At 43.8% G+C, this 27746-nt stretch overlaps 2 long non-coding RNA genes across 5 annotated transcripts in view; one reads left to right on the forward strand and one right to left on the reverse strand.

Moving 5' to 3' along the window:
- The window catches only part of LOC144303346 (uncharacterized), a 29472-nt gene extending 9602 nt beyond the window's left edge, over positions 1–19870 (forward strand). For 3 of the 4 annotated variants that reach the window (XR_013370420.1, XR_013370422.1, XR_013370421.1), the window contains exons 3-4: positions 13927–14237; positions 17614–19869. This is a non-coding gene — a long non-coding RNA (uncharacterized LOC144303346). Of the gene's footprint in view, positions 1–13926; positions 14238–17613 lie in introns of all 4 variants that reach the window. The other variant, XR_013370423.1, reaches the window with a different exon arrangement.
- Positions 16442–26432, reverse strand: LOC144303347 (uncharacterized). Its single transcript, XR_013370424.1, has 3 exons — positions 26347–26432; positions 20461–20621; positions 16442–16943 (listed from the first exon to the last, which is right to left on the reverse strand). It is a non-coding gene; the product is annotated as an uncharacterized LOC144303347 (long non-coding RNA).
- Positions 26433–27746: the final 1314 nt, after the last annotated feature.

The following is a 27746-nucleotide window of genomic DNA, read 5'->3' on the forward strand; positions in this document are numbered from 1 at the left end:
TCTGGGGACAAGGGGAAGTGACTGTATATAAAGTACGGGCCAGGAAGTGAGCCCACTGGGACAGGTCCAAGTTCATGGCCCCGGGGCAGGAGCAGCTATAGTGCATGACAATGAGTCTTCATTCTAAGTTCATGTAGTGCTCAGTGTTTCATCTATAGGCCCTTTAAGGAAGCTTCTGGGCCTCCCAGCTCCTAAAAGAGCCCAAGAACCAAGATTAACAACCAAGGACGCTCAATGAAGGGAAAAGTTTGAGGAGTCATCAGAGTCAGACATCTAAGACAGATGTTTTATTCCTTGTCCCACTTCTAGGCTGCCAACCACCCTCCTCCCACTCACAGATCCTGCTTTCACTTACCTCTTCTCAATTTCATTTATTCCTCCCCCTTGAACTTTCTCCATCTTTCACTCTGAACAATCAATGGGCTGTAGTCTTGTAATTCCATAGATTAAGTATTGCTCTGGGGGAACCGAAGGCAAGGCTAGGGGAGGGAGGAACCCAGATCTGGGAGAGGGGTCAGCTAGGGCAGGGGGAAGTAAAAACTATGAAGACGGTGTCCCAAGAAACAAGGTGGCAGTTTCACTTGTTAACACACTTCTGCATTGTTTGAGGGTTTTTTTTTTTTTTAAAGCAAATCTGTTACAAATTGATAGTCACAGGAGTTAAATTTTAAAAACATTGAAGAGGCAGATATTTTTGTTTTTTAGAATAAAAGAAGCAATAGACTAGTGCTGGAAACAAGAATTCACCTGAGTACATTGGAGGATCTAAGTGGCTTCGTTAAGCGACTCAGGCTTCAGGCAGCAACCCATCTTGCAGGCGGAAGGGAGCTCCCCAGAGGAGTTGTACCAAATAGAAGGTTTTATAGGAAAAAAAGATGGGACAGAGAGATGATAGCAAAGGAAAGGATGGGTCCAGGCGAGGGCACTTTCCCTTAGGGGACCGTGTAGGGGTCTCATCCTGCAGAGTACTTCACTTTCCTTTGGGGGCGGATGGAGAGAACCCACATGATGTGAGGGATCGCCTCATTGGTCCTGATCGGTATATCCCTGACTGACCAGTGAAGACTACCTTTCTAGGGAGGGTTGAGACTACAGTTAGGTTAGGTGTTAAGTCCCTGTTTCAAGACTTGGCCTCAGTGACACCATGTTGAGCCTGTGGTTCTTTGTCACACTATCCAAGGAGAGCCAACAGTGCCAACAAAAGCAGCAGAAGGATCCCAAGTGGCAAGTGCTGAGAAAAGATCTTGGATGACAGGTGGTCCGTGCCTCTGAGAAATCCGGTTCTGCAAACACACAGAGCGAGCCAAGAGAAAGAATGCTGGTAGGAGAGAAATGACAACGGATAAGAGATGGGTCATTTAGAAACGTCAGCAGGGGAGACAAGGAGACAGGGCAAGAGCTGAGGGTGCCTCAAAGATTTGGAAAGCTTGAGGCAAATGAGGAGAATCAGAAGAGCTGCCATTTCTGAAGCCAGGAGGGAAGGTTCCAGATAGAAGAGAGCTGGAGAAAATGGACCAACAGGAACTAGGAGAGAACAGTTGGGGGTGGGGGGCACTGAAGACAAAACGGATCAGATTTTTGAAAACTTTGTACTGCTTGGCTCAGGGCGTGATCCCGGGGTCCTGGGATCAAGTCCCACATGGGGCTCTCCACAGGGAGCCTGCTTCCCCCTCTGCCTGTGTCTCTGCCTCTCTTTCTGTGTCTCTCAAGAATAAATAAATAAAATATATTTTTAAAAAAACAAAACAGAGAGTATACTTATAATGAACCCCCGTGCACCCATCAGCCAGCTTCAACTGGCAACTCATGACCAATCTTGCTTATTCTAGACCCTCACCAACTCATCACCCTTTCCCCAGGGGCTAGTTCAAAACAAATTCAAGACAACATTCTTTCAGTGGTTCTCAAATTTGAGCATCAAAACCCCCTAGGGGGCTTGTTCAAACACAGATTGCTGGACCCCACCCCGGGTTTCTGATTCAGCAGGTCTGGAAGCGGGACTGAGAATCTGCATTTCTGACAAGTTCCTGAATGATTTCGGTGGTGCAGATCCAACCACTGTATTATTTCCTCTGTACATATTTCTCTCTCAAAAAGGACCCCCTTATTTAAAACATAATCACAGTGTTACTACCACTCACAAAAATGTATAGTAATTCCTTAATATCATGTTTGCCCAGCTGTCCTCTCAGTGGTTGGACTAACCGCTTGTTTGATTTGTACTCCAAACAAGGCCCACGCAATGCAATTGGTTAATACGTCTCTCTCGGCTCCTCTGATCTCCGGTGGGGTTTAAATCAGTAGCATGAGGAGTACGTTGAGTGGTTGCACGGACAGATGTGCAGCTGTGTATGTGAAAAGAGCATAACCCTTGGGTGTTAATCACATCCTGCCGCTTCTAGCAGACAGACGTTGGAGCGGGCATCGAAGGGCTCTGAGGCTCACTTGCCTCATTTGTAAAATGAAGAGACTAATCTCATAGGAAACTTGTGAGAATTACATGAAGAGTAAGCCTGTGGCATGGTCTCTGATACATGATTGGGCTAAGGAATCAGAAGACGTGGGTTCACAGAAGCCCTGTGACCTTGGGACCGTAGGCAGGTACCTCCCTAGGCTTCAGTTTCCAAATCAATAAATGGAAATAATAATAATATTTTAGGGGCATCTGGGTGGCTCAGTGAGTTGAGCATCTGACTCTTGGTTTTGGCTCAGGTCACCATCTCAGGTTCATGAGATCAAACCCTGTGATGGGCTCCAAGCACAGTGGGGAGTCTCCTTGAGATTCTCTCTCTCCCTCTCTCCCTCCTTGCACTCACACGTGCTCTCTCTCTCAAATAAATAAATAAGTAAATTTTCAAAAATAGTTTTTAGAAGCTTGTGAATGAGCTAATGGTGCAAACAGCTCAAGCATGGTATCTAATATGCAATATGCAATAAGCGCTCAAATTTTTTGTTGTTGTTACGAAAATACCAATCATTATTAGGAGCACGGTGAATGTCACTTCTGTTCCACCTGAGTAGGATGGCCTTCTTAGAATCCTGATTGTCAAAGTGATGGATTGGAACATCCCAGACCAGGAATGTGTGTGTGTTCCCATCTCACTTATTTCTTAGTTTGGTTCATGGTGCCATCATCTTCCCAAGGGCCCAAGTTAGAAGCTTCGGGGGTCACCTTGGACTCCACCCCACATTCAGTGCATCAGCCATTCTACAGGTTTCCTCCTTCAGGGAGCTTTAGGATCCCAAACAGAATGAAAGAACCTGACAGCACCTGGGACGCAGCAGATCCTTATCAACACCAATGGTTGGTTTGGTTTTATTTCCATTGCCCCTGTTCTCGTCCTGACCACTGCCCTCCCCACCGGTGTTGCTCCCAAGCTCCTTGCCGTCCACCCTGCAGGCGACAGCCTTTCTCCTGTTTCTCCCTGCCCTTTCTGACCGCAGCACAGCCAGTGTGATTTATCTCACCATCCCACTCACCATCCTGCTGTGTAAGGAGCTGCTCTTTTCTTTTTTTTTTTCTTTTTTCTTTTTTATTTATTTATGATAGTCACAGAGAGAGAGAGAGGCAGAGACACAGGCAGAGGAAGAAGCAGGCTCCATGCACCGGGAGCCCGATGTGGGATTCGATCCCGGGTCTCCAGGATCGCGCCCTGGGCCAAAGGCAGGCGCCAAACCGCTGCGCCACCCAGGGATCCCTGGAGCTGCTCTTTTCTTTTGTTCATTTGCTTTTTTTCCTCTCTTCATCCTGATACTTCCATTTCCCTCCTTCCCGTAGGCCTTCACTCTTGTGTTTTTGATAATATGTTCTTGGGTATGTATGTGAACTTATAAAATACACTATGTGAGTTTCGCATGGTTCCTGTTGTTTTGTTTTTTTAAGATTTTATTTATTTATTCATGAGAGACATAGAGGCAGAGACACAGGCAGAGGGAGAAGCAGGCTCCCTGCGGGGAGCCTGATGTGAGACTCAATCCCAGACCCTGGGATCACACCCTGAGCTGCAGGCAGAGATGCCCAACCACTGAGCCACTCAGGCGCCCCATAGGTCTTGTTTTTAAAAGAATTCCGCCCCCACTTTAAGTCATAAGGATATTCTTCTATATATATTTCTATGTATTTTTTGTATGGTTGCCTTTCACATTCATATCTTTAATGCATCTGAAGTTCACCTTTGTTTATGGCTGTCAAGGATTCAACTGCATTTTTCTCCATGTAGTGGTCAGTTTCCCTGTACTGTCTACTAAGCAACTTATCCTTTCCCCATTGATTTGTAGTGCCTTTCCCCCCACACATCAGGTACACTCATCCCAGGAGCATAAATGCACATATATCCATTTCTGGGCACTTTGTAGCCCTTGGTCTAGTAGCATGTTTCTGCCCCAAAGTGTTTATTACATGGCACTGAAGTGTAGTGGGGCGAGTCCCTTCTCTTTGCTCCTTTCTCAAAATTAACTAATTATGGACTTCAATTTTATTCTTCCATATAAATTTCCGATTAGGCCTTTTCATTCCACCAAAAAAAATTATGGGAATGTATTGAAATTGCCTTAAATTTTTAGACTAACTTTGGGAGAATTGGTATCTTTACGTGTTAGGGAGTCTTGTCCATCACTATGGCGTCCCTCTCTGCTAATTCAAGTCTTATACTATGTCCCATAACAGTTTTATGTTTTTTCTCCAAAAATCATTTTGAGCTTTTAAGTTAATTTTTGGGTACTTTATGCTTTTGTTCCTCTCACAAAAGGTATCTTATTTTCTATTATGTTTTTTGGCTAAATATTGCTAGTATAGAAGAATGCTACTGATTTTTATAAGATCTTCTTCCTGACATCCTTGCCAGGATTCCATTAGTTCTGTGGGGTTTTCTATGGAGATAATCAGATCACCCATAAATACTGACAGTTTTGTCACTTCCTTTCTTTTCTTTACTTTTTTAAGTATGCTCTACACCCAACATGGGACTTGAAACCGTGACCCTAAGATCAAGGGTCACATGCTCTACCGACTGAGCCAATCAGACACCCAACACTTCCTTTTAAATCCTTATACCGATTACTTCTTTTTTACATCTTAACATGTCAGCCAAGACCTCCAGTACTCTGTGGAGAAGTAGCAGTTCCTGTTCTTAGAAGGTGGATCTACCTGCACCTGTTATCTCCTTCCTATCCCCAGGAATTAAGCCTACCTTCATGTAGCCACAAGCCCTATTTCCTACTGGTGTAGGACTAGTGATTCTATTTTGTCTTGTAGTGGAATTGGGATAAACCATAATTTGTCCACGGAAATATGAAGGAGAGGAAGGGGCGAAGATAAAAGCTTCCCCACCTGCGGCACCTTTCCCCTTCCCCTGTAGACTATAGTCACCCACGCACATCCCCTGGGATCCAATTATTTGCTGTCTTCTAGAAGCTTCTCACAGTTATTACATTAGAAATGGGCATTAAGGAGGGCATGTGATGTGATAAGCATCTATACTTATGGGTGCTATACTATATGTTGGCAAATTGAATTTAAATTAAAAAAGCATTCCATCCTGCAAAAAAATTATTTTGTCAATAAATGCCCCCAAAATTAAAAAAAAATTAAAAAAAGAAACTCAGATTCATCAACCATCCTGTCTCTGAGGCACTTCCAGAGCTGGGTTGAGGAAGATAGCCGGTAGCCTATAATGGATTGCCATTTTGTCAGGATCCAGAAGCCAGAGTGACATTTCTAAAATAATTATCATTCTTGAAAATGCTTTAATCATAGACCATTGAAGGCCCTCATTATAAACTCTTTAATAAGAGCATTCAAGGGCTTGACAAGTTGGCCTCACTTCCTCTTCCACCTACCGCAGCAAACCCCACACTCAGACCATCCTGGGTGATCTGTTCCTGAATGTGTGTCCATTAAACCTTATCTTCTAGGATGCCTGGAGGGCTCAGTGGTTGAGCGTCTGCCTTTGACTCAGGGTGTGATCCCAGTGTCCTGGGATCGAGTCTGCATTGGGCTCCCCATAGGGAGCCTGCTTCTCCCTCTGCCTGTGTCTCTGCCTCTGTGTCCCTCATGAATAAATAAATAATCTTTAAAAAAATAAACCTTATATTTTTACCATACAGTTCCCTGGGCATGGAATTTTCTCTCTTTTTCCATAGCGAGAAAGCCTAAACATTCATCAAGGCTCAGAACATAAGTCACCAGTCTTATGTCTTCCCAAGTTTATCTCATTGGTATAAATCATTCCTTCCCCCATTCTTCCCAGAGGGTTCATCTGTCAGATTTGCCTTACAATTTGTTGTTAGTTATCCCACCGTCCCATTAGATAGAAACCTCCAGGAGAGTAAGGACTGTGTTTTATTCATCTCTATCTCTGCGGCAATTCTTCCCACATAGTAAATGCTCAATAAATGCTTATTCATCGGGGGGAATCCTTGGGTGGCTCAGCGGTTCAGCGCCTGCCTTTGGCACAAGGCGTGATCCTGGAGTCCCGGGATCGAGTCCTACGTCAGGCTCCTGGCATGGAGCCTGCTTCTCCCTCTGCCCCCCACCCCGTGTCTATCATGAATAAATAAATAAAATCTTTAAAAAAAAATGCTTATTCATCAACTTAAAGGATGGGGATCACAAATTATAGGAAAAAGAAGTCATTAGGAAAGATGAAGTAGGGGGGAGGAGCAAGATGGCGGAAGAGCAGGGTCTCCAAATCACCTGTCTCCACCAAACTACCTAGAAAACCTTCAAATTATCCTGAAAATCTATGAATTCGGCCTGAGATTCAAAGAGAGACCAGCTGGAATGCTACAGTGAGAAGAGTTCGCGCTTCTATCAAGGTAGGAAGACGGGAAAAAGAAATAAAGGAACAAAGGCCTCCAAGGGGGAGGGGCCCCGCGAGGAGCCGGGCTGAGGCCGGGGCGAGGGTCCCCAGGACAGGAGAGCCCCGTCCCGGAGGAGCAGGAGCTGCACCGACCTTCCCGGGCGGAAAGGGGCTCGCGGGGAGTTGGAGCAGGACCCAGGAGGGCGGGGATGCCCTCGGGCTCCCGGGGACAGTAACAGCAACTGCGCGCCCAGGAGAGTGCGCCGAGCTCCCTAAGGGCTGCAGCGCGCACGGCGGGACCCGGAGCAGCTGAAGGGGCTCGGGGGCGGCTCCACGGAGGGGGCTGCGGGGCCCCGGGAGCAGCTCGGAGGGGCTCGGGCAGAAGAAGAGGCTCCGTGCGGAGGGGGCTGCGCGGTTCCAGGAGCAGCTCGGAGGGGCTCGGGCGGCAGCTCCGCGGAGGGGGTTGCGCGGCCCGGGAGCGCGAATCCACCAGCGCAGGCCCCGGAGCACAGGGCGCCGGGACACAGCCCAGGATCCCGCCTCCCCCGGGACAGGCAGAGGCCGGGAGGGCCCAGGACAGCGAGGACGCTCCTGCCCCAGCTGAGCAGATCAGCGGCCCCGCCCGGAGCCTCCAGGCCCTGCAGACGGAGTTCCTGCGGGGGCTGAATCCAGGTTTCCAGAGCTGCCCCGCCACTGGGGCTGTTCCTCCTGCGGCCTCACGGGGTAAACAACCCCCACCGAGCCCTGCACCAGGCAGGGGCACAGCAGCTCCCCCAACTGCTAACACCTGAAAATCAGCACAACAGGCCCCTCCCCCAGAACACCAGCTAGACGGACAACTTCCAGGAGAAGCCAAGGGACTTAAAGTACACAGAATCAGAAGATACTCCCCGGTGGTTCTCTTTTTTTGTTTGTTTGTTTTTGTTTTTGTTTTTGTTTTTGTTTTGTTTTGCTTTTTGATTTGTTTCCTTCCCCCACCCCCTTTTTTTCTCCTTTCTTTTTCTTTCTCTTTTTCTTCTTTTTTTTTTTTTTTTTTCGTTTTTTTTTCTTTTTCTTCCCTTTTTTTTTCTCTTTCTCTTTTCTTTCCTTCTTTCTCTCCTCTCTTTTTCTCTTTTTCCCAATACAACTTGCTTTTGGCCACTCTGCACTGAGCAAAATGACTAGAAGGAAAACCTCACCTCAAAAGAAAGAATCAGAAACAGTCCTCTCTCCCACAGAGTTACAAAATCTGGATTACAATTCAATGTCAGAAAGCCAATTCAGAAGCACTATTATACAGCTACTGGTGGCTCTAGAAAAAAGTATAAAGGACTCAAGAGACTTCATGACTGCAGAATTTAGAGCTAATCAGGCAGAAATTAAAAACCAATTGAATGAGATGCAATCCAAACTAGAAGTCCTAACGACGAGGGTTAACGAGGTGGAAGAACGAGTGAGTGACCTAGAAGACAAGTTGACAGCAAAGAGGGAAACTGAGGAAAAAAGAGACAAACAATTAAAAGACCATGAAGATAGATTAAGGGAAATAAACGACAGCCTGAGGAAGAAAAACCTACGTTTAATTGGGGTTCCCGAGGGCGCCGAAAGGGACAGAGGGCCAGAATATGTATTTGAACAAATTCTAGCTGAAAACTTTCCTAATCTGGGAAGGGAAACAGGCATTCAGATCCAGGAAATAGAGAGATCCCCCCCTAAAATCAATAAAAACCGTTCAACACCTCGACATTTAATTGTGAAGCTTGCAAATTCCAAAGATAAGGAGAAGATCCTTAAAGCAGCAAGAGACAAGAAATCCCTGACTTTTATGGGGAGGAGTATTAGGGTAACAGCAGACCTCTCCACAGAGACCTGGCAGGCCAGAAAGGGCTGGCAGGATATATTCAGGGTCCTAAATGAAAAGAACATGCAACCAAGAATACTTTATCCAGCAAGGCTCTCATTCAAAATGGAAGGAGAGATAAAGAGCTTCCAAGACAGGCAGCAACTAAAAGAATATGTGACCTCCAAACCAGCTCTGCAAGAAATTTTAAGGGGGCCTCTTAAAATTCCCCTTTAAGAAGAAGTTCAGTGGAACAGTCCACAAAAACAAAGACTGAATAGATATCATGATGACACTAAACTCATATCTCTCAATAGTAACTCTGAATGTGAACGGGCTTAATGACCCCATCAAAAGGCGCAGGGTTTCAGACTGGATAAAAAAGCAGGACCCATCTATTTGCTGTCTACAAGAGACTCATTTTAGACAGAAGGACACCTACAGCCTGAAAATAAAAGGTTGGAGAACCATTTACCATTCGAATGGTCCTCAAAAGAAAGCAGGGGTAGCCATCCTTATATCAGATAAACTAAAATTTACCCCAAAGACTGTAGTGAGAGATGAAGAGGGACACTATATCATACTTAAAGGATCTATTCAACAAGAGGACTTAACAATCCTCAATATATATGCTCCGAATGTGGGAGCTGCCAAATATATAAATCAATTATTAACCAAAGTGAAGAAATACTTAGATAATAATACACTTATACTTGGTGACTTCAATCTAGCTCTTTCTATACTTGATAGGTCTTCTAAGCAAAACATCTCCAAAGAAACGAGAGCTTTAAATGATACACTGGACCAGATGGATTTCACAGATATCTACAGAACTTTACATCCAAACTCAACTGAATACACATTCTTCTCAAGCGCACATGGAACTTTCTCCAGAATAGACCACATATTGGGTCACAAATCGGGTCTGAACCGATACCAAAAGATTGGGATTGTCCCCTGCATATTCTCGGACCATAATGCCTTGAAATTAGAACTAAATCACAACAAGAAGTTTGGAAGGACCTCAAACACATGGAGGTTAAGGACCATCCTGCTAAAAGATAAAAGGGTCAACCAGGAAATTAAGGAAGAATTAAAAAGATTCATGGAAACTAATGAGAATGAAGATACAACCGTTCAAAATCTTTGGGATGCAGCAAAAGCAGTCCTAAGGGGGAAATACATCGCAATACAAGCATCCATTCAAAAACTGGAAAGAACTCAAATACAAAAGCTAACCTTACACATAAAGGAGCTAGAGAAAAAACAGCAAATAGATCCTACACCCAAGAGAAGAAGGGAGCTAATAAAGATTCGAGCAGAACTCAACGAAATCGAGACCAGAAGAACTGTGGAACAGATCAACAGAACCAGGAGTTGGTTCTTTGAAAGAATTAATAAGATAGATAAACCATTAGCCAGCCTTATTAAAAAGAAGAGAGAGAAGACTCAAATTAATAAAATCATGAATGAGAAAGGAGAGATCACTACCAACACCAAGGAAATACAAACGATTTTAAAAACATATTATGAACAGCTATACGCCAATAAATTAGGCAATCTAGAAGAAATGGACGCATTCCTGGAAAGCCACAAACTACCAAAACTGGAACAGGAAGAAATAGAAAACCTGAACAGGCCAATAACCAGGGAGGAAATTGAAGCAGTCATCAAAAACCTCCCAAGACACAAGAGTCCAGGGCCAGATGGCTTCCCAGGAGAATTTTATCAAACGTTTAAAGAAGAAATCATACCTATTCTCCTAAAGCTGTTTGGAAAGATAGAAAGAGATGGAGTACTTCCAAATTCGTTCTATGAAGCCAGCATCACCTTAATTCCAAAGCCAGACAAAGACCCCGCCAAAAAGGAGAATTACAGACCAATATCCCTGATGAACATGGATGCAAAAATTCTCAACAAGATACTGGCCAATAGGATCCAACAGTACATTAAGAAAATTATTCACCATGACCAAGTAGGATTTATCCCTGGGACACAAGGCTGGTTCAACACCCGTAAAACAATCAATGTGATTCATCATATCAGCAAGAGAAAAACCAAGAACCATATGATCCTCTCATTGGATGCAGAGAAAGCATTTGACAAAATACAGCATCCATTCCTGATCAAAACTCTTCAGAGTGTAGGGATAGAGGGAACATTCCTCAACATCTTAAAAGCCATCTATGAAAAGCCCACAGCAAATATCATTCTCAATGGGGAAGCACTGGGAGCCTTTCCCCTAAGATCAGGAACAAGACAGGGATGTCCACTCTCACCACTGCTATTCAACATAGTACTGGAAGTCCTAGCCTCAGCAATCAGACAACAAAAAGACATTAAAGGCATTCAAATTGGCAAAGAAGAAGTCAAACTCTCCCTCTTCGCCGATGACATGATACTCTACATAGAAAACCCAAAAGTCTCCACCCCAAGATTGCTAGAACTCATACAGCAATTCGGTAGCGTGGCAGGATACAAAATCAATGCCCAGAAGTCAGTGGCATTTCTATACACTAACAATGAGACTGAAGAAAGAGAAATTAAGGAGTCAATCCCATTTACAATTGCACCCAAAAGCATAAGATACCTAGGAATAAACCTCACCAAAGATGTAAAGGATCTATACCCTCAAAACTATAGAACACTTCTGAAAGAAATTGAGAAAGACACAAAGAGATGGAAAAATATTCCATGCTCATGGATTGGCAGAATTAATATTGTGAAAATGTCAATGTTACCCAGGGCAATATACACGTTTAATGCAATCCCTATCAAAATACCATGGACTTTCTTCAGAGAGTTAGAACAAATTATTTTAAGATTTGTGTGGAATCAGAAAAGACCCCGAATAGCCAGGGGAATTTTAAAAAAGAAAACCATATCTGGGGGCATCACAATGCCAGATTTCAGGTTGTACTACAAAGCTGTGGTCATCAAGACAGTGTGGTACTGGCACAAAAACAGACACATAGATCAGTGGAACAGAATAGAGAATCCAGAAGTGGACCCTGAACTTTATGGGCAACTAATATTCGATAAAGGAGGAAAGACTATCCATTGGAAGAAAGACAGTCTCTTCAATAAATGGTGCTGGGAAAATTGGACATCCACATGCAGAAGAATGAAACTAGACCACTCTCTTTCACCATACACAAAGATAAACTCAAAATGGATGAAAGATCTAAATGTGAGACAAGATTCCATCAAAATCCTAGAGAAGAACACAGGCAACACCCTTTTTGAACTCGGCCATAGTAACTTCTTGCAAGATACATCCACGAAGGCAAAAGAAACAAAAGCAAAAATGAACTATTGGGACTTCATCAAGATAAGAAGCTTTTGCACAGCAAAGGATACAGTCAACAAAACTCAAAGACAACCTACAGAATGGGAGAAGATATTTGCAAATGACATATCAGATAAAGGGCTAGTTTCCAAGATCTATAAAGAACTTATTAAACTCAACACCAAAGAAACAAACAATCCAATCATGAAATGGGCAAAAGACATGAACAGAAATCTCACAGAAGAAGACATAGACATGGCCAACATGCACATGAGAAAATGCTCTGCATCACTTGCCATCAGGGAAATACAAATCAAAACCACAATGAGATACCACCTCACACCAGTGAGAATGGGAAAAATTAACAAGGCAGGAAACAACAAATGTTGGAGAGGATGTGGAGAAAAGGGAACCCTCTTACACTGTTGGTGGGAATGTGAACTGGTGCAGCCACTGTGGAAAACTGTGTGGAGGTTCCTCAAACAGTTAAAAATATACCTGCCCTACGACCCAGCAATTGCACTGTTGGGGATTTACCCCAAAGATACAAATGCAATGAAACGCTGGGACACCTGCACCCCGATGTTTCTAGCAGCAATGGCCACGATAGCCAAACTGTGGAAGGAGCCTCGGTGTCCATCGAAAGATGAATGGATAAAGAAGATGTGGTTTATGTATACAATGGAATATTACTCAGCTATTAGAAATGACAAATACCCATCATTTGCTTCAACGTGGATGGAACTGGAGGGTATTATGCTGAGTGAAGTAAGTCAGTCGGAGAAGGACAAACATTATATGTTCTCATTCATTTGGGGAATATAAATAATAGTGAAAGGGAAAATAAGGGAAGGGAGAAGAAATGTGTGGGAAATATCAGAAAGGGAGACAGAACATAAAGACTGCTAACTCTGGGAAACGAACTAGGGGTGGTAGAAGGGGAGGAGGGCGGGGGGTGGGAGTGAATGGGTGACGGGCACTGGGTGTTATTCTGTATGTTAGTAAATTGAACACCAATAAAAAAAAAAATAAAAAATAAAAAAAAAAAAAAAAAAAGGAAAGATGAAGTAATGCTCTTGCCTCATCTTCATTCCAGCAGGATCGAGTGTGGATTTGCAGAGGTGTTGTTATCTGCAGTAATACTCAGCAATATACAAATAGGAACAAGAACAGACATTGTAAACGCCTTGTCATTCTCATTATTATGTGATAAACCCTTTGGGTGATGTAGTAACAGGTGTTCAATCTATGTGGTGCAGAGCAACTACTTAGAACAAATTTACCTGGGGTGCCTGGTAGGCTCAGTCTGACTATTTTGGCTCAGGTCGTGATCTCAGGGTTGAGGGATCAAGCCCTGCATAACCTCAACATGGAGCCTGCTTGAAGACTGTCTCTCTCCCTCTCCCTCTGCTCCTCCCCTACCTTGTGCATGCTGTATCTCAAACAAAACACAACAAAACAAAGAGACAAATAACAACAACAAATTGTACCTGTAAAGTCTAATATTTGGGGCAATTGTGGAAGTTAGCATGTGGCCAGGCATTCCTGGGTCTCTGCTCCTGAATGGTACTCCTACTTGTTTCGTACACTACACACAGCTCTTGAGGTGAACCTATTTACAGGTAAAGATTGTAAGATAAGTGGAAATTTCTTTTGAAATACTTCCTTTGCTTTCAATAGAAATTTCCAGTAAATGGGAGAGATTTGTCATGTTGTAGAGGAGACGTGGGAAAGGTAAATGAAGAAACCAAAGTAAAATTAGTAACGTTTATATTGTTGCTTTTCTTTGAGTGATACATAGCAGTTTTGTCTGTGTGTTTATTCTTTTTGCATGTCTGGGCAACAGATAAAGAAGGTATTATTATCTATCTCTATATAAAAGCTGAGAGATACATCATTATTATATATTTTATATATAAAATTATGATACTGGTATTATATTTACATATATTATAAAATATATCATTATGCTATAAAAACTGAGATAAGGAATTAATTAAGTTAATTTTCTTTCATAGATTGTTGCAGCAGTGGCCCTCAATTGGTTCACACCTCCCTGAATCCACACCGTTGGGTGATACCTTTCACACTGACTCCAGGTGTGGCCATGTAACTTGCTTTAGCCAGAGACAAGAGCAAATATGACCCAGCAGAAGTTTTAAAGTGATTGCATGTTGAAGCTTGCCCTCCCATATGCCCTTTGGCACCCCAAGAACGCCGTGATGAGATCGCCGTGCAAAGCCTGGGCTTGAGGTTGAGACAGCATATGGAGCAGAGACAAGCCATCCCAGCAGAGTCCTCCTCAACAAACAAGCCTATCAATCTCCAGGTAGGTGAGTGAGGCCAGCCAACCCCGGAGGAGCCACCTACTGACCTCAGAGATCTATACATCAGCTAGATCAGAATTGTCCAAATGACTCACAGAATCATGAGAAATAATAAATGTTTGTTGTTTGAAGCCAGTGGCTTGTGACACAGCAAGACCTAACTAATACATTCCCCAAGAAAGCCTATTCAGGTTAGACTCTAGAGGTCTCCGTCCCCAGGCTCATGTTTGATTGCTGTTGCTCCTTTTCTAGTCAATGCTCAGGTTGAGATATGCAAAACTTAGGTATCTTAGGTAAGATCAAGCCTCTTCTTGAATTCCTCAAGAGCAAAGGCCATGACTTTATTTTTCTAGTTGGCTTAGTACATCGCTTTATTCATAATATGCTCAGTACAGAGTATTACTTTCCTGAAAGGGAATGAAAGCTTAATTCTTATGAGCATAGAAGGTGAAAGCTGCATGTGGTATGTATATCTCTCAAATTTTATATAGGGCACAGACATTTCTAGTTACAAAGAAGATTTTATTTATTTTATTTTTTATTTATTTATTTTTTACTGGTTATGTCCAATTTTTTTATTTTTTATTATTTATTTATTTTTAATACATTTATTTTTTATTGGTGTTCAATTTACCAACATACAGAATAACACCCAGTGCTCATCCCGACAAGTGCCCCCCTCAGTGCCTGTCACCCATTCACCCCCACCCCCTGCCCTCCTCCCCTTCCACCACCCCTAGTTCGTTTCCCAGAGTTAGGAGTCTTCATGTTCTGTCTCCCTTTCTGATATTTCCCACACATTTCTTCTCCCTTCCCTTATATTCCCTTTCACTATTATTTATATTCCCCAATGAATGAGAACATATAATGTTTGTCCTTCTCCGATTGACTTATTTCACTCAGCATAATACCCTCCAGTTCTATCCACGTTGAAGCAAATGGTGGGTATTTGTCATTTCTAATGGCTGAGGAATATTCCATTGTATACATAAACCACATCTTCTTTATCCATTCATCTTTCGATGGACACCGAGGCTCCTTCCACAGTTTGGCTATTGTGGACATTGCTGCTATAAACATCAGGGTGCAGGTGTCCCGGCGTTTCATTGCATCTGAATCTTTGGGGTAAATCCCCAACAGTGCAATTGCTGGGTCGTAGGGCAGGTCTATTTTTAACACAAAGAAGATTTTAGATTAATAATCTATCCTGAGAACTAACAATCTATCCTAAGAGAGAAAACATTAAGGAAGGAAAAAGCAAGAATCATGTTTTTGTCCCCATGGTACAAAACAGACTCTTGCAGAGCCACTGAGCTGAACATCTTGAGGGAGCACCATTCACATGGAGGTCAATGTGAATAGTGCCCCCAGGTTGCATAGTACACAACATACACAGCTGTACATGAGGCCCCGGCCTGACACATAGTGAGTGTTTAGTGAATGAATGAGCAAGCAAGTGAGTGAGCATGTGTGCACACATACACATCGTGTGTGTGGCATTTAGCACAGTTTTAACTGGAAAGAAAAATTAATCAAATTAGAATGAGTATCCCTGGTTAGTGGGGTCCCACAGCACAAACCACTTTGCTTTGGTGCGAAAAAGTGAGAAAACGACCAAATAAATTGTGTACATCAGATAGAGATTCAGAGAAAAAAAGAACTTTGACCTAATGTTGCAGGTTAAAAATAATAATAGTAATAATAAATAACTCATTTTGGTTAATGGTGACACCTAGTGGTGTATCAAAATTTGTGTTTATTCTTCCCATCTCTTTCCTTTGCTTCTATTTGTCGGTAGCCAAAATAGCCAACCCATGTGACTATTTAAATTCAAATGAATTAAAAATAATAATAAAAAAATAAATTCAAATGAATTAAAACTAAATGAAATGAAAAATTGAGTACGTCACATTTCAGGTGCTCAGTGGCACTAGTGGCCGCTGCATTCAGCGCAGAATGTGATCTCCATCATTGCAGAAAACTCTACAGGAAAGCCCCAGCCTGGAGCTTCGTTATCTACCTGTCTTGTCTCTTTTTACTTGTCACCACCTCTTCTCTAAGTGGTGATTCTGCTCCTGCCCCTCCCTCCCTCCCTAGTTTATTTGGTAGCTTTCTGTTTTCTGTATATTATTATGTAAACTCATCAAAGTGACCTTGCCAAGTGAACACAAAAATATATAATCATGTTGGACAGTTTATTCAGGACAGTCAATGATTCACAGCATCTTGTTTTCCATGCATTGGAACACATCAAAATATTTTTAAACTCAACACATCAACACATCATTTAAAACAATTATAGCCCAAGCTTTTTTTTTTTTTGTTCTGCTTTTTAAATCCACAGGTTTCTGCCTTTCTACTGTCTTGAGTTAAAGTAGCTTTAAAATTAAATAGTATATCTTTTTGTAATGCCTGAAAAAAATTTTTGTAAGATTTTATTTTTTTTAAGATTTTATTTATTTACTCATGAGAGACACACAGAGAGAGAAGTAGAGAGATAAGTAGGTTCCACACAGGGAGCCCGATGTGGGACTCAATCCTGGGACTCCAGGATCACACCCTGGGCCAAAGGCAGGTGCTCAACCACTGAGCCACCCAGGTGTCCCAAGATTTTAGTTTTAAGTGATCTCTATACCCAGTGTGGGGCTTGAACTCATAATCCTGAGATCAAGGATCTCACGCTCTACCAACTGAGCCAGCCAGGTGCCCTGAAAAAAAATTAAAAAAAAAAAACTTTTTATGCATAGAACAGCTTTGAAATAATACACAAATTTTTGTTGAATACTCTTTTATAATATTTTTACCAGATTTTTTTACCAGATTTTTATGCATGTGTATATATCTGTGTATGTATTTGTCTCCATGTATAACTTTTTAAATTACATTCTAAATTACTTTTGAAATGTAAAATCGTATCTGAAAATAAATGTCACAACCCTGAGAGGATCAAACCAAAGACTTTCCAGGAAGAATGAGCTCTTGGAGAGAAGGTAATTTCTGAATGAGACTGCAACATTTGAGTGGTGATGCATCTCTTTAAAGAGATAGGGAAGGGGAAGAGAGAGGTATCACCGCATTAACTTTAGATTTATGTCTAATGACAATTTGCCCAGAATCAGAATGCACTAACCAGTGGCCCTCTTGACTGTTGATAGAAATTTACATTTAAATTAAATTTAAATTTAATTTAGAAATGAAGCCTTCCTTTTCCTTCCCACCCCTAATCAGAGAGGAATGACAGGGTCTGTCCCTTTAGCACCCCCCTCAAAAGGGACCTTGGAAAATGCTAACAGCTTGGATTCCCACTTCACTGTCCCTAAGGGCTTGATGAACAAAGTGAAAGTAACCATCTTTCTTCCTTTTCCTCCACTCCCCCAGCTCGGTATGGCCACCTGTCCTCCTTAGAACCACCGGATTTCAAGGAAAAAAGGATGAAGCTTGCGATCTCCCCTGACTTCACATCTGGCTTCAGCCCAAAGTTACTCAAAACTTGAATTTAGGTAGGATTTATGTAAAGACTTGTATTTCTTATTGATTGAGAGAGAGAGTGCACATGCACAAGTTGAAGGGATTGGAAGAGCAGAGGGAGAGGGAGAGAGAGAATCTCCAGGAGACTCCCCACTGAGCAGGGCACCCCATGTGGGGCTGGATCTCATGACCAGAGATCATGACCTGAACAGAAACCAAGAGTCGGGCACTTAGTTGACTGAGCCACCCAGGTGCCCCAAGACTTATATTTCTTTAAAGAGGGATTTGGGGACCAGGAAAGAACCAGCATGCCTGTAATATAAGTAACAGCTCTACTGCCAATTTGAGAAAAAGGGAAACTGAGGCAGGGCACAGTAAATGTGATGTGAGCCAGTACTTTTGCAGCCAGTACTTTTGACTTCCCATAAGCCAATTCACATCAAAACCATATAATCATATGCCCAAACCAAACTGTAGCATCTCTGTGGATTCCTCTAAATAAAGTGCCGCCTGGACCATGCCACCCAGGGGATGGTTTGTGGTTCTTTCTGACTGAGGACTTCTGTGGTGCCAGCCTGGCCTCGGGCGGAATCATGGTCTTCCTAAAGGAACAGAGGTTTATGTGTTGGCTCCCTGGGACACTCAGGAGTCCCTTTCTCATGCTGCTCTGTGTTGGAAAGACAAATAGCCTATCCCTTTGGCACAGGACCATCATGGTCCTTATCCCAAGGCAGACAGGCCGTGGGAATTGGAAAACTCAGGATCATCATGCTGCAAAAGCCTTAAAACACTCCCAGTCCATCCTCCATTTTATGGAGCAGGACACTGAGGCCCCAAAAGGTTAGGAGGTCAAGTCACCTTCACCTTTAAGATTATGTGAGGGGAGTACAGTGCTGCAGCCTCCCACCAGGCCTCCCAAACTACTTGGCGCTGCTTCGCCTGCACCATCCCAGCATCCCTGAAGCCCCCTGTGCAAAGACTTCCTCTAGCCTCATGGAAAGATGTGAACACCTTCACAGTATCCATTCATTAATATGAGGATTGACACTGAGGATTACTCAAGCATGTGTTTTCATGCCAGATTTTATTTTATTTATTATTATTTTTTAAAAGATTTTATTTCTTGAGAGAGTGCACATGTGTGAGAGCAGGGGGAGGGGCAGAGGGAAAGGGAGAGAGAATCTCAAGCAGACTCCCGGCTGAGTGCGGATCCAGCTCTGAGCTCCATCTCTTGACCCGGAGTTCATGACCTGAGCTGAAATTAAGAGTTAGATGCTCAACCGGCTGAGCCACCCAGGTGCCCCTGGGTCAGATTTTAAATATACATCTGTGCTAATAAAAGTAGCAACTAGGGCAGCCCCGCTGGCTCAGCGGTTTAGTGCTGCCTGCACCCCGGGGTGTGATCCTGGAGACTCGGGATCGAGTCCCATGTCGGGCTCCCTGCATGGAGCCTGCTTCTCCCTCTCCCTCTGCCTGTGTCTCTGCCTCTCTCTGTGTGTCTCTATGAATAAATAAATAAATAATCTTAAAATAAATAAAAATAAAAGTAGCAATTAGCCACATGTAGCGACTGAGCTCTTGAAATGCAGCTACTATAAATTAACATGTGCTGTAACTGTAAAATATACATCAGAATTTGTAGTTGGTATGAAAAAGTACTTAATAATTTTCATGCTGATTGCATATTGAAATAACATTTTAGCTATATCAGATATTATTTAGTGTACTACTAAAATTTATGGATGAAAAAAATAAAATTTATGGATGTGTTTTTACTTTTTAAAATGTGGCTACTAGAAGATTTAAAATGACATCTGGTTCACATTACATATCTGTTGGACAAGAGTATAGACCCTGCCTTCTGCTTTGCATTCATCTGATATTCAGTTAGAATCACTTGGTGTACGTGCACTTAACATACTTACCCTAGAGGAAGGGGGAGGAGGGGAGACAGAGGGAAAAAAGCAGGTGACTTTGTGTCCCACGGAGTGTGAAATAGGACATAATGATTCCACTGTCCCCTTCGGGAGGGGGGTCCCAATTCCCATGCTTGGCTCCCATTGGGTGAACGCCTTATACTTTCCCAAGAGTAGAGTCCAGTGTTTTTCCACCTGCACCAACGTGGATAAAGCTCAAGAACCTGACATTGTTGTAGATGCCTACAGATAATTGGCTGTACATAAAATTGTAAAACTGCAAAGCAATATATTACATATAGGCATGCATGGGAATGATAAATACCAATTAGGGATGCTTTCGCCTCTAGGGAGAGCGGAAGGAGAATGTGACTGGGAAGTGCCCCTAATAGTCTTTCTTTAGCTAGGTGGCGTTATGCATTGTTTGGTATTTATTTTCTGTCCTTTGTCTGGACCAGAAATATTTCATAATATAAGTGCTTAAAATGCATACTTTTCACAGACTAGTGAGATGCTGGTAGAGGCAGCATGTATTTTTGGTGTATATGTGTTTTGGTTGCTTAATATTGTTAGTGCAAATTCCTAGGTTATCCTCTATTTATTCTCTAAGAAGCCCATTGCTAATATGGGGAACTTCCAAAGGAAGGATTGCCTTTAAACTACTTTTCCTTTAAAATACAGGTATGTGGATTATATATACACACTCACAGTGACTTGGGGATGCCACAATGTTTCACTTATCAAATGCTACATAACAAACCACTCCCAGGACTTAATGACTTCAAACAAAATAATTTATTTCTCCTAATTTTGTGGGCTGGTTGGGTTTTACTGGTCTCACCTGGGCTTATGCAAGCAGCTGCTTCCAGCTGGAGCTCAATTGAACTGGAAGGTCCAAAAAGCCTCACTGACGTCTGGCAGCAGTTCTGGGCTGTCCTCCAGGTGGCCTCTCACCCTCCAGTAGGGCAGACTAGCTTCTTTTTGTGGCAGTCCCAGGGCATTCTGAGTGACAAAGGCAGAAGCTGTAACTCCTTTTGAGGTCTAGGCCCTGAACTCCTGGGATGCCAGCTTAGCCACCTAATATTGGCCAAAGCAGGTCACTGCCCTCATGAAAAGATAGGAAAATAGACTCTGCCTCTTGGTGGGAGGAGCTGCAAAGAATCTATGGCTGGATTTCATTCACCACACATGTATTAAAATATTCATTTGCTCATTTGAAGTACACATGATACAAGGCGAACCTGGAAAGTGTAATCTGAATTTCCACCATTTCCCTTAACTGGTTAAAAGAAAAAGCATCTACCATTGAACTATCCAAATGAAGAAGTTTTAATTCTATTTAAACCTAGATAATTTTTTAAAAAATAATATTCTTTTTTTTTAATGGAAAAATAAAAGAGTGTCTTTTTAAGCAAGAATGATGAAATTCAGGCCTGCAAATTGAGTCCCTGGCAGGAGCATCTGCTACCACTTAATATTTAACTACGTAAGCCTCAGACAATGAGAACGGGTGGGATTTCATAGTTTGGAACTTACCAAGCTCCATCTATTTGCTACACTCGTTTTTAGTTCCTGTGGAAATCTGCATTTTAGGAAGACAACTTGAAGGGCACAAAATAAAGCTAAGAGGAGTGTGAGCAAGGGGAAGACAGCTCCAGCAGGACAGCAGGTGCAAGGGTTCTGTCTCCACCTGAGTGCAGCTGAGTATTTGTTACATGGGATTGTTACATGGGTACTTCCAGGGGAAAAAGAAAATTAATTTGGGGGAAAAACCGTTCTGGAATGGCTCCTGTTTTCATCTCCAAACCGTCTTCTCAGTCTGTAAGACTGTATTCAGTGAAAGAAAAAGTGTCCTGGAAATGATGGACACACTCAGGCATCAGGAAAAGTCACTGGTAGAAGGAAGTAGGTGATTTTCTTGAGGAGAAATGACCAATGATCCCAGCAATTCACAGAGTATGGAGCAGAATCAGGGGCCTGGAGCCAGGCTGAAAACAAGCTAGAGTAAGGCAGGTGCGTAAGGCAGGTGCAAATGGTCTGACTTGGAGGCGCCAGAAAGGGCAAGCCCTGCTCCCTCAAGAATCTGCTCGCTTCCTTCCTGCAATGATCCTGCAAAACATTAGCTGGCCTTCTAAAAATGAGAAAAAAGAGAAAGAGAAGCAAAAGGAAGACCCTGAGACATCACCCACCAGGACCAACAGCCAAGATGGGGCTGTTTCGAGCAGGTTGCAAGGCACCCCAAAAAAAGAAGTTAGTTAAGGCCTGTTGGTGGCTGTGGAGTCCTGCCTCGCCCCTCACTAGCCGTTTGAACTTGGGTGAGTAATAGAATACCTCTGAATGTCAAGTTTTTATTTTTTTATTTTTTAAAGATTTTATTTATTTATTCATGAGGGACACAGAGAGGCAGAGACATAAGCAGAGGGAGAAGCAGACTCCTCCCTGCGGGGAGCCCGATGCGAGACTCGATCCCAGGCCCCTGGGATCACGCCCTGAGCTGAAGGCAGACAGACGCTCAACCACTGAGCCACTCAGGTGTCCCTGAATGTCAAGTTTTTATCTGTAAAATGGGAGCCTAAGGTGATGTGCATTGTGGGCCAGGCATGCAGTAAACCCTGTTTAAATAACTTAAACTGGGATCCCTGGGTGGCGCAGCGGTTTGGCGCCTGCCTTTGGCCCAGGGCGCGATCCTGGAGACCCAGGATCGAATCCCACATCAGGCTCCCGGTGCATGGAGCCTGCTTCTCCCTCTGCCTATGTCTCTGCCTCTCTATCTCTCTCTCTCTCTGTGACTATCATAAATAAATAAAAAAATTAAAAATAAATAAAAAATAAATAAATAAATAACTTAAACTGGGGCAGCCCCGGTGGCTCAGCGGTTTGGCGCGGCCTTCAGTCCGGGGCCTGGTCCCGGGGTCCTGGGATCAAATCCCACGTCAGGCTCCCTGCATGGAGCCTGCTTCTCCCTCTGCCTGTGTCTCTACCTCTCTCTCTCTCTCTCTCTCTCTCTGTGTGTGTGTCTCATGAATAAATAAATAAAATCTTTTAAAAATAAATAAATAAATAACTTAGTCTTCCTTCTGGCCGGGATCCAGTGGGCCCAGAGGTGCAAATCTCAGCATGACTTCAATTGTTAAACATCTTGTTGTCTTAAGAGGCAAAGGTAGGTGCACCTGGGTGGCTCTATCAGTTAAGCCAGGTCATGATCTCAGGGTCTTGAAATCCATCCCCTCCTCAGGCTCGGAGCTGGTGATACAGCCTGCTTGAGATTCTTGCTCTCCCTCTGCCCTTCCCCTCCCCGTAACCCGCTCCCCCCCCCCCAGCTTTTTTTAAAGAAAGAGGCAAAGGTAAATACTTCTTGAGAGCCTCAGATTTCCAAATGTTGCCTGCATTTCTGCATTGGTGTCACTCCAGATATAATATGCTAACTCTTTTAATGGTGGATTTTCCTTCCCACAAAGCCTTTAAAAATAATATAATTTCTCTGAGTTGTGTGCCGTTTGCCAGGAGACAGGAGAGTAGAGAAAATGATCTGTTGAGTTTTACTTTTAAGCATAATATAATCCTTGAATTAACTTTAAAACCTATTTATTGCACATTTACTATGTGCCAGGCAAATACAAGCACTCAGGTGAGACAAAGAAAAGTAAAACACAGTTCTTGCTCTTGGAGAGTTTCTGGTCCAGAAGGAGCTAAATCTAGGATATAGTTACACTCGAGGACCACCACCAGGTAGGAAGAAGGTAAACCAGGGGTTTTGAAGGAAGGGTAGCATTTTCTCTAGATTTTCAGATCAACAACACTCTAATAAAAATAATGCCCTAAAAAGTAGTGATTTTCCTTTCTGTGTTCCCTTATAAATCCTTACTTCAAACATTTTTGTGATTTTTACAGTATATTCGCAGTACAGTTTTGTACTCTCCTGAGCATCAAGTTATAAGCATTTTCTTCTGCTAAATAGTTTCCATCATAATTTCCATCTGTTAGTGAATATAATTTCCTTTCCCATCCCCCACTGTAGGATAATTGGGCTATTTCCAGTTTTTTCATAGTTACAATTTATGATGTAAAGGATATCTTTATGCATGTGGCTTTTTTTCTTCTTTAGCATCATTTTCTTTAGCTTAGGTTTGCAAAGTAGGATTGGTGGAGGTCAAAGAGCATGAATATTTCTATCTCTTGAAATATATTGCTCTGTTGTCCCCTTCTACCCCCCAAAAAAGTTGGACCCATTAACAATGTCACCAGCAATCTGTTTCACCAATATGTCAGCATTGGGTGATTTTTTTTAAATTTTTATTTATTTATGATAGTCACAGAGAGAGAGAGAGGCGCAGAGACACAGGCAGAGGGAGAAGCAGGCTCCATGCACCGGGAGCCCAATGTGGGATTCGATCCCGGGTCTCCAGGATCGCGCCCTGGGCCAAAGGCAGGCGCTAAACCGCTGCGCCACCCAGGGATCCCCACTGGGTGATTTTTTTGTTTTTGTTTTTGATTTTTGTTTTTTTTTTTTAATCTGCTCGTTTCATAGCTATGCCACAGTGCTTCATTGTTGTTTTAATTCACATTTCTGTAATAACTATGTTTCCATATCCTTCCTGGTTGTACCTTGTAGTGACTTCCTGCTCAGGTCAGGTGAACAGGATTCTGCAGGCAGAGAGCTGGTGAATGGGCCCTTTGGGGAGAACAAATGGCTCAGGCAGGTGCAGAGGTAGAAGGAAGACCTTTTTTTTTTTTTAAGAATTCTATTTATTTATTTGACAGCACAAGCAGGAAGAGTGGCAGGGAGAGGGAGAAGCAGGCTCCCCACTGAGCAGGGAGCCTGATGTGGGGCCCCATCCCAGAACCCTGGTATCATGACCTGAAGGCAAATACTTAACTGACTGAGCCACCCAGGTACCCCGACACAGACTTTTTGAATGAGGTGTAGGGTAGACCAAAAAGAGGACTGGTGGAGGTGAGGCTAGAAGGGAAAGTGAGACAACACGTGCAAAAGTTTGCTTTGAATCCTATGGGGGTTTTAGTTTGTTTAATTTGTACAAAATGCCTCGTAGGACTGAAAAATTGGGATGCTCTCTTTGCACTCTGATGAATCCATGGCCCCAGCACCCAGAACATCCAGCTCCATGTGCCCCGGTCACCTCTAGTCAAACAAATTCCTGCCCCCTCCCATCTTTTGGACCTGGGGCCTGCTGGTTCCCTTGCTCCGGCCCACCTGTCTCCCCTCCTCCGGGGCCCTGGCCTCCCAGGGGCCATCCCACACTCACTCACAGGGCACGGCATGGCTCATGCTACTTGATTTGAGCTCTGTCCACCTGACCCAGCCCAGCACCCGGCATCAGTCCTGGGCATTGGATCACCAGGTTTACATTCCTCCTGCGCCCACCCCAGCACCCTTGAGGATGTGTTCCCTCTGTCCTGCAAGAGGATTAAAAACCACCCAACTGGGAAAGAGGCATCCATGGTGTCTTTCCTTGTCTACCGGGAAAACTGGGCAGCCTGAAGCAGAACTATGGAGGAGGAGTGTGTCGTCCTTTGAGAAAGCACCTAGTCCTTGGTTCCTGAGTTCTGTGGAATCTTTGGTAGTAGTGTTTGCAAGTATGCAAATCCCAGATGTGAAATAAGGCTCCCTAGACAGTGGCCTGGGAGCTCCCTCTGAGACAAGGGTTCCACTTCTGACTTTCAATAAGCAGACTTTTTGATAGCCCTTGGTTCCACCGCTTCCAACTGCATGCCTTTGGGAAACTTCTTCACCCCACTAAACCTCAGTCTCCACGTGAAGTGGGACTAATAAAACCAATGCGAGCTATTGCAAGGATTAAATGGAATAATGTACATAGAGGACTTAATGCCTGGTGACATTCCATAAATGGTTGTCACAATAATTTGGGTTGATTTGGTCAGCTGCCTACCTCTGTGCCGATTCTGAGTTCAACACCCATGATGAAGTTGCTGAACATCTGGCCCCAAGCCCTCAGCTCATACCACATACCCAGGGCCATGGCCTCCAACCAAGTCTCTAGACCAGAGATTCCTTTCAGACATCTTGGGTGGGTCAAAATGTGGGTCTCCCAGTGCCCGCCCATGTTAGTAGCCACTGTTCCTCCAGGGCAGGCAGAGGGGAGACAAAACCAAATCCATGGACACAAGTACAACAACCTTCCAATTAGCTGGACTGCACCCAGGGGCTGAGGTGGGGCTTTTCCCCAAAGGCATCACGGCTTCCACACTGGTTAGGGGGCTTGCAGCACATGGCACAGCCAAGTCTCAGAGGCCCCTGACGGGCTACTTAGCACGGGGTGCTCTGCTCAACCCCCAGAGCCAATGTCATTCCCTCCTGGTGCTCTCCCCATGGGAGGGGGAAGGCTGAGGACTCTACCCCTGGGTGCTCTGTGTGGACAAGCTCCACTTGTCTTGGAGGGAGGTGTGAAATCATGTCTGTGGCAGCGCTGTGGAAGCAGCAAAGAGCCACACGAGCGTAGGGATCCCAACCATGAGTTCTGGCCTGAGCTACGCCCCTCGGCTTCACTGACCACTGGAGGCAGCTGCGGCCTGTGATAGTTAAGCAGATTGCATGGTTCCCCAGCATGGGTTTTCAGTACTTCCTTTCTTTTCAGACAAGACAGATTAAATCACATCCTCATCAAACTGGAGAGATGCCCCCAGCTGGGGTCTGGCATAAGCTGTGTGGATGATATCATTCACATTCCAAGCTTGTCCCCACACTTACCTGGCGCATATCCCCTAAGGGAAATCTGGCAGCTCCAAAAAGGAGAAAAACAGTTGCTTTTGATCCTGGACTACAGTTGGCTCTCCTATGGCGGGAGAGCAATTATTAACTCGTCTTAACTTGACGTTCAAAAACATCTTGATACCTGTTTTTTATTAACTATATCCCAGCAGACAGTATAAGACAAATGAAGGAAAAGGTAAAGCTTTGAACGTTATCTTAGGGACCCGCTGGAGGAAGAGTTTAAAAGAACAATCATATGAGGGTGTATTCAGTGCTTCCCTCCCCTACATACTGCCTGCATTCTCTCTTGATCGTGACAAAGATGTTGGGGCCTGTTATTGCCATTTTTAAACAAATGGGTCTCAGCTATTGGAATCATCAATATTTTATCTGTTTTTTTTTTTTTTCAATGAAAAAGAAATTAAGCCTTATGTCCACTTTTAGTAAAGCAGTGGGGATACTTTTCGTCCTGTACCAAAACACAAGTTCCAGTAAATGTGTTGGTTGCAGGATTCTTTTTTTTTTTTTTAAGATTTTATTTATTTGAGAGAGCAAGAGAGAGAGAGCACAAGCAGGGGAGGGGGAAAGGGAGAAGCAGGCTCCCCGTGGAGCAGGGAGTCCGACGTGGGACTCGATCCCAGGACCCTGGGATCATGACCTGAGCCAAAGGCAGATGCTTAACCGGCTGAGCCACCTGGGCCCCCAGGTTGCATGACTCTTGTATGTTCTTTGAAAATTTCCCGTCTGTTCTTTGGGTGGGCTCAATGCTTACATTTGCAGGGGCTAAAACAAGAATTTAAGTGGGAGCTCTGTGGCCCACAGCAGCTCGTGCTGCTGCTCTGTGCACACTGTGTTCTGTTCTTCACCACAGAGGGCTTGTATTGTGTAAAGATGATCCCGTCCAAACTTCATTCTTGTGCTCCCAACAGAGCGCCCCTTGGCTACCTCTTGGGGTCCCAAGTGTGCACATCAGACACACTGCCCACCTTTGGGAAGACAGATCTGAGGAAAAGCTCATCAAAGGCCCTAGAGGAGGTCTTGGGATCATTTCAACAGAGAATCCCAGGGCCCTAGGGCCCCAGGCCCCCAGAGTCTCATTTGGAAGGCACTTCTTATCCCTGCCCCCCCTTGACTCCTTCTTACTCCATGGGGAAGAGCCCATGCAGAGGAGGGCCTGAGCAGATGGTCCTGTAAAGCAGAGTGTATAGGGAAGGAACCCTGACTGCTCCAAGGGCGATATTGAGGACTGTGTGCCAATGCCAGCCGAGCTGGGAAGCCAAGGGGAGAAGCATTGGCTGTCCTAGTTCTAGAGGACTGATAAGCATATCCCTGGCCCTGATGGAAGGCCCCAGAGTGGAACTCAGAAGGACTGTGCCCTCACCACCTAAAATGTCTCT

Source organism: Canis aureus, chromosome 32 (assembly GCF_053574225.1).
Source record: "Canis aureus isolate CA01 chromosome 32, VMU_Caureus_v.1.0, whole genome shotgun sequence".
NCBI lineage: Eukaryota > Metazoa > Chordata > Mammalia > Carnivora > Canidae > Canis > Canis aureus.